This window comes from Numida meleagris, chromosome 8 (genome assembly GCF_002078875.1).
Source record: "Numida meleagris isolate 19003 breed g44 Domestic line chromosome 8, NumMel1.0, whole genome shotgun sequence".
In the NCBI taxonomy this organism is placed as follows: Eukaryota; Metazoa; Chordata; class Aves; order Galliformes; family Numididae; genus Numida; species Numida meleagris.
This window is the reverse complement of record NC_034416.1, coordinates 14,511,592-14,518,987: the sequence shown is the minus strand read 5'-3', so window position 1 is coordinate 14,518,987 and position 7,396 is coordinate 14,511,592. Positions and strand designations below refer to the sequence as shown.

General features: G+C 42.7%; 1 long non-coding RNA gene across 1 annotated transcript; it reads right to left on the bottom strand.

Annotated features, from left to right (window-relative positions):
• Positions 3,099-5,471, bottom strand: LOC110403070. Its single transcript, XR_002441478.1, has 5 exons — positions 5,390-5,471; positions 4,888-5,004; positions 3,790-3,881; positions 3,337-3,475; positions 3,099-3,183 (listed from the first exon to the last, which is right to left on the bottom strand). It is a non-coding gene; the product is annotated as an uncharacterized LOC110403070 (long non-coding RNA).

Sequence of the window (7,396 nt, the reverse complement as noted above, 5' to 3'; positions counted from 1 at the left end):
ACTTTCAAGAGCAGGCTCGTACTGTTCATCACTTCATAAGAAGCTGAGGCAACACATGGGAGCTCCCCATGGAACCTCAGGGATCAGGCCCAGCTACAGACCAGGCAACATCGGACTGCACAGGGGAGAAGGGTCTGGCAGACAGGAAATTTGTCGGTGCACTTGGATGGTCTGTTCTCTGGCTGAGTCACTGTAGTAACTACCATACATCTCAGCCCATAACCTTCCCTAAGAGGCTTGCTGGGAGATGCATTAGCATTTACATCATGCTTCTTGGCCAGGGGCACTGCAGGCCCTTTGCAGAAAGAGCAGTGCTTGGTTTGGAGAGGCTGCCTGCTGCTCCTTCTCTTGGTATTGTACAACAACAGAGCCTATACCCCCCTTGTAACTGAGTTTATTGTGACTTCTCAGTGCTAGAGACTGAAGAAAGGAGTCCAGCAGTGGCAGCAGAAGAGCAGCCTTGGCTTCCAAGCACCTATTTGAACTCTAAGCTACTTCCAATGAACGTCTCCTATCAAGATACAACAGACAGCGTTCCTCTTTGTTTCCGATTCACAACAAGCATGCGTTTATTGCTAAGAAAGAAGGCTGAATAAGCAGGAAGACTAAGAAACCAGTGTTGCATGTAAATAAATAGAGATTCCAGACATAAAACAAAGCTTTGCCTAAAATCACATTACAAAGGAAAATCCTGACAGCTGTACAAATGATTGATCATAATGAATGGAAGGATGTAGGCTATTGAACTTTTTTGGTTTTTGGTGGTTTTTTTTTGCAAAAGGGCTGCCAAAAGAATGTGAATTGTGTCTTGGGCACTTTTTGTGGCAGTGCAGTGTGGGGTAGCTGATGGACCCGACTCACACTGGGGCTCTGGGCTTTCTTTCCTAAGGAAACCTTAACCTAACCCTTGAGAGTGACCTGGTCCAACAGCTACTCCATCCCCAAAGGATTTAAGGGGCCTGGGCAACCTCAAGTTAACTAAAAAGCTTTTTATATCCATACGTTGCACTGCTTTTGGTTTCGGTAATATATTATTAATATAGAAGAGCTGATGCTTCATATTTCTTTTTGTCCACTTCCAATCACAGTGCCAAGTGCACTTATCTGAAGGACATTATTTTAATGAAGTCATTTATGCCCTTAAAAATTAATATGTCAGAGCAGTTAAACTCTAGTGACTGTAACCAAACCAAATAATGTATAATGGAGAAGTGTAATGAGAAAAAAATACAGCCTGAAGTCAAGGTTAAGTTGTTAACCTTAGGAAAAAAGTGAGAGGGGGGGAAAAAAAAGCCAACACCAATTATATGTCCCCTTAGCATGCCATGAAGGATACCATTACATTGTCATCACCCCCTTGTATACAACTGTGAACGGAGATTTTTAACTATCACTGTGCTATACACTGGAGGCAGCAGGAGATGGATCTTCTTTTGAGGAGATAAAAATGGGGCTCGTTCAGCCCTCGAGCAGCAAAGTAGCAGATCTTCTCAGAGCTTCCGCTCAGTCTGCCCATTTTGCAGTGAAGGAACACAAGTTTCATGCAAGATCAGAATACTACAAAAATATGATGAAACATTCATTCTTTCTGTTCTTTAAGGTAAGTCATACAGAAACTGCTCTTTGATTCCATCAGCACACAAAAATACTTCATTCATCATCTGCATAAAGCTATAACAGACTATTACTGCAGCAGCTCCTTACATTAGAACAGCTCCAAGTCAGAGCTTCTCGTCTTTAAATAATTCAGTTTTTGCTGCTTTCAGGTGAAACTAAGCCAGCTACATCCCTCCAGCCATAAACTGCCAAAAACACGAATAGAGAGAACACAAAATGTGCATGTTGATATGCTACTCCATATCCTTTCTTGTCATGAAATTTTCATTGTAGAATACCATTATTTGAATAACAGAAAACAGAAGCAGCTGTTAAAAGTAGCCATCAAATGAAAGGAAGGGTTCACACCAAGAGCTGGAGTTCCCCACCACAAGCTTCACCCAGTACATTGTTCATGAACTCACTGCCCTCCTTGGGCAGCAGAGGGGGATTCACAGGATGTCTGAATACATGAAGAGTTACTCCTCTGTCCAGATTTCCTACCCAAAAATGCCCAGCAAATTGATTGTTTTTCTCTACTGCAGAGAAAAACCACATCCACTGGAACCCAGCAATACATCAGTAATCTAATAACACGGCAGCTCACTTAAGTAACTGCTCGTGGAGGGTTGATTTCTTCGTTATTACCTGCTAGCGTTCCCAGACAAGAAGGCAAACAGTCTAGTTTGCAGAACCTGTCACATCTTTAAGTGTTCGTCTACCTGGCCCATGGAATCTGCTAGTTTGATCAACTTCCTTCCTCTCTCAAAGCAGCTTAGCAGTCTCAGAGGTGCATCTCCAAACTGGGTTAACATACCTCCAGAATGTTCATGAGATGAAGAAATGTAATTTAATTTGCTATTGCATAAACCAGTCACGGAAGCTTCCCAAGAAGCGTGAGTTTTCATTTCTTTCATAGTAGACATTTAATTATATGATAATTACTTACAGCTTGCAGCTCAGCTTCTACTTTTATGAAATATAAATTGCACTTCACTCAAAAGTGCAGGACGAGCATTTAAAAGGCTTCATTAAGTAGGTTTTAAGATTTTCCTGACGACTTAAAGCTGTGGAACGGAAAGCAGATGTACCTGTAAACTGAAACTTGCTTCACGGAAGGACAAAGTAGAATAGCTAATGTAATAACAAGAGGGATGAGCGTTTAGAAGAAAAAAAAATATTAACTTATAACAAATGTGCTTTTTTAAGTGAAAAACCAAAATATTTCTGCCAACCTGCATGATAAAAGGGACCAGGAGGGAAGAAGCAGGCTTGCCACCTCTCAGATACGAATAAGGCTCTTAATTCCAACTTTCCAGTGCACAAAAACACCTGCTGTTGGGTCAGACCTATATCGTCATTAAAGGAGACAGAACAAAAGCATTCAGCTTGTTTGCAGCATCCCAAAGGCCTGGAAAACAGGAATTGTGAAAGTAGAAAGGTTAAGACAGGAAAAATAACTTCACTTGAATTTAATTACTGTAATCTCAAGATTGTTTTGACTTCCCTCTTGATTTTGGACCATTAGGAGGTGACGATGCCTATTCCTCTGCTGTGACATATCTCCACTGCTCTGCAAGCCTGGACCTAGGTAAAAAGGATAAGGAAACAAAAATCAAAGATATAGGCCCTGGCTGCTACGAAACATCATGCAGGTGTTACTGGCACCTGGTGGCTGTAGAAAAACCACACAGATGACAGGAAGGGGCTGTTTGCTGCAACCCTAAAGGAAACCCTTACATGGACAGGCGGAGCAGCCTTGGCTCTGGCTCTTCTCATCGCAGGCATTCGTGTCTCAGCTGGAAATACAGCACTCTTCTGTCTTCTGTACTCCTTAATTTCCTCCCTTTGCTGTTATTTAGCTGCTAAGTGCCGTGTGCTGCAGTAGAAAACATAAGAAGCTGTTTGGAATGAAATGGCATGGCATTTTATGCCCTTTTGTAAACTATATAAAATAAAGATGAACTTCCTGGCTTGTTCCAGACAAGGCACACCTTGCAGTCGCGTGCTGGCCCCTGTGTTTTCCACTGGGCCATGGCTGACTCCAGGCATCAGTGAGCTGGGAACACCGTCCTCAGCCTGTGTGTGGAGATGGGTGTCAGCGGGGATGCTCACCCATGGTAGCCCTTAAATGGTGACTGCTGGGGCTTTGTACCCAGAGGAGGAGGGACACAATAAACTGAGTTCACTTACAGCACAGAGCATGCCTAGCATTGCGGGCTCGGTGAGAACACGTCCCGCACCGTGTGCACTGCAGCCTCCAAATGCCGCTTTCCATAGAAGCCCTGAGGAAAATTATTCCAAAAGAGCATTTAAATAAAATGATCAAAATTGTGTAGACTTGTTTCTTCAGAACTTAAGTGGCTGCATTTTCCATATTTGGAAATTAATTAAGCTTCATTCAATTGAAGTTATTTAATGTTGAACGATGCAAGGACTCGGTGCAGTTTAACCACACCTTTCAGTGTGAGCTGTTAGATCTGACCTGGCAAGTCCCCAGTTCTGCCTTTCTCCTTTTCAGTGACAGTTTGTCTCCTCCACTGTGGCTCCACCTCAGAGGGTGGCTGTGCCATACTTTGCAGAGTTTACTGCTCAACCTTAACTTCAGCTCAGTCTTCAGGTTTGTTGGAGAGAGCAGGATGCTGGACAGCGTATTTTAAACAACTATTCAGTCTTAAGTATAGAACACACAAAAGCACAAAAGTGCAAAATTGCTTTGACTTCGAGAGCATATTAAATATTAACATATCGAAACAACACACTTTTCTGATACTATGAAATAGCACATGTATTTATAGATCTCCCAAGGCAGCTGAAGCCACCGATCTGTGCTCACTCTGGCATCTCAGTTGAACAGTTGTGCTATCCAGAGCTACTTCCAAACAAATCAATTAGAAGCACCTGCAGAAGTCACTGGGAGACCAACATCATTATAGGGAGAGGATGCATTACATAATAATTCCTATGCAAATTTTATTCCTCTGTCTAATGCCATTAGCAGCTACTAATGACACGTAATGGCACAATGCGATTCATTTCCGTTAAAGAATCCAGTCTATATCAGCAGCCATTTGGGATTGATTGTTCTCACTGGTGGAAACCACAGCAAGCTGCTAGAAGAGGCATCTTGCGCTGTTGTCTCAGCCTTAAGCTGGGATCGCATGAACAAATTTGCAGATGGGTCCTGTATGTTAGTTTTATCAACTAACAGAGTATAGTATACATGTTTAATGAACCCAGATGTAGCAAATGGTATGGGCACAGCCAACTGCTAAACTAAAATAGACTTACCTGTTGGAGGTTCACAAGGCAAAGTTTGTATTTTAACACCTTTCGCAGCTCATCGCTCCTCCTGTTCATTCTGAATGGCTTCTTCCATTATCTACAGCAGCACATAGCACTTAGCAGCTAAATAACAGCAAAGGGAGGGAATTAAGAAGTACAGAGGACAGAAGAGCATTGTATTTCCATCTGAGACGTGAAGTGAATCAAGAGACAGTGATGGGCTTCTTTGCATAGGATTGAACCTATCCTCCATGCAGTTAATCACACCAACAGAGTCTGCTGGGGTCAGGCTCTGATATACCCCATATTGATCAATATGTCTCAGCTTCTGGAAATCAGCTTGATACTGAAGCATAAGCTACTTGCTAGACTGCAGCATACAAAAGTTTTTAAACATTTTGTGAGCACAAAATCACACTGAAAGGTGGTGGCCAGAGGCCTGGAAGGGCCCTTCCCATAGGGAAAAAGACACTGAGAGCTGCTGTGGGACCAACAAGCTTCTGGTCACCTGCATCACCCTGGAAAGGGCTGACAAGCTGGAGGGACATGTGCATGGAGACCTGTCGGCGCTTGGTCCCGTTACAGAAATCCCCCAGTCAGTGTGGCATCAGAATAGCAAGTTCTCATAATAGCAAGTACTCTTTATAGCAAGTTCTTAGAATAGCAAGTTCTCTTAATGTGTTTTACACACACCTTATATATCCTTCACTCGTAAGTAGTAAATCCACTCACGGTTAATTATCCTTAAGTTCTTCACAACAACGTAGATAACAAACAAAGGGTTGCTTAACTGTCCCAGAAGTGACCACATTAGCTGTGCGTACTAAAGACTATTCTGTTTACACCTTAGCCCTGTCTCCAGACTCCGGAGGCCTCATAGAGATAAGATCTACCAGAGTCTGTTGGGGTCTTTGTTGTTAAATCTCCCCCCACAGAGACCCACGTCCCTGGAAGTCCCCTGGGCATGGCAGTGAGTCCAAGAGCTGCTGTCTGAGAAGGGACCCTCAGGTCCAAAGCTAAAAGCCTAAGAACACAGAAACATATCATGGGCAAATACCTCTTCAAAACCACATCCTACTTTTGAGGTGCAGCTGACACCAGCATCACTGATTCATCCTTTGGACCTTGCTGTCCTCTTTTCAGTGGCTCATCCCCACTCACTCATGCCCTACAGAGCTGCTTCTCTGAAATATGTTTCCAGAAGAAAGGCAAGAAGGGGCTGAGGAGCAAGGGAACATCATGGCCTTCTGTCCTGCCCTTTCTCAAGTGCTTCCATTTCCACCACAGCCCAAGCATTTACAACAAAACAGAACCTTCACTACGAAGATCATTCCGTGAAACCTTCTGGAGGCAGCAGTGAGGTAAGGAGGTATTATCACACAGCCCCATAAAGATAAAAGGTTTCTCTTGATCTCAGCTGCTGCAGTTCCGTTAAATCCGGCTGGAATTTTGCATCTGCAACAACTGCACAATTAAAACTATAGGAGTTAAAGTTGTAATTTAAATCTATAATTAAAACAAAACTTCTAAAGAGTTATCTTGTATACTTCACAATCTGTGCTTCTAACTTTCTATCAATTCAAGGCATTTTTAAAGCCCATTGCAAGACATAAAGCCATGCTTTTCCTGGGAAGTTAGGAGGCAGGGCCTCAGACAACATCTGTGACCAAGCAGGTGCACTTTGTGCTCCACTGAAGAATGTCCCATTTTTCATAGTTGGATACTGCTGGGGGACCTCATTAGAAACCAAATTACTACCTGCATCAGGTTTACACTAATGTATTGACATCTACAGCACTTGTTAAATGAACCGTAAATCCAATACGCTAAAGTCATTTTCAACTGAATCAAATCAGGTTTGAGTCAAAAGAATTACAATTGTTATATACTTAATGCTTGGCACTTTTGTGGTGTCTCCAGCTAGATCATTTCAGACACAGAAAGAAAATTGTAAACCTATGAAAGAGTGCAAGCTAAATTGGACACACTACAAGCATACTAAACACGGAGCTAGGAGCTTAAGGATGATAATTGGCTCTAATTGACTAGTTGGTAAAGCTATCCAGGCATCCACAGTCATGCTCCTTATTAATCTATTTTCAACATGCTATTTCCTTCTCCATAGTTAATTTATACTTTCTTATTATAAACTACATTGTTTGCATTTCCTAGAATCTTTGCTTTTAAAAAGTTTAACTCTTCAGCAACCCTCAGAGTTGACTTTATAGGAAGCAGGCATAAGGGAGAAGTCAGAGCAGCAGAGCTGCTGCCTCAGCAGGAGTCAAAATGCCATCCAGGATGTGGAAAGCAAACGCACCGTCGTATTGTCTCTTCCCCTCCCAGCCAGAACCAATCTTCTTTTAAGAAAGAAAGCTCATCGAGAGAACCTTGAGCCATGCGTGATTAAGGACAGCACTAACCCTTCATTTTCTTTTTATTCAGGGGGTAGATGATTTCCCAGGAAATCCAGCACTACCACCCAGCACCTTCTTGTGCACACATGCACCATACAGAA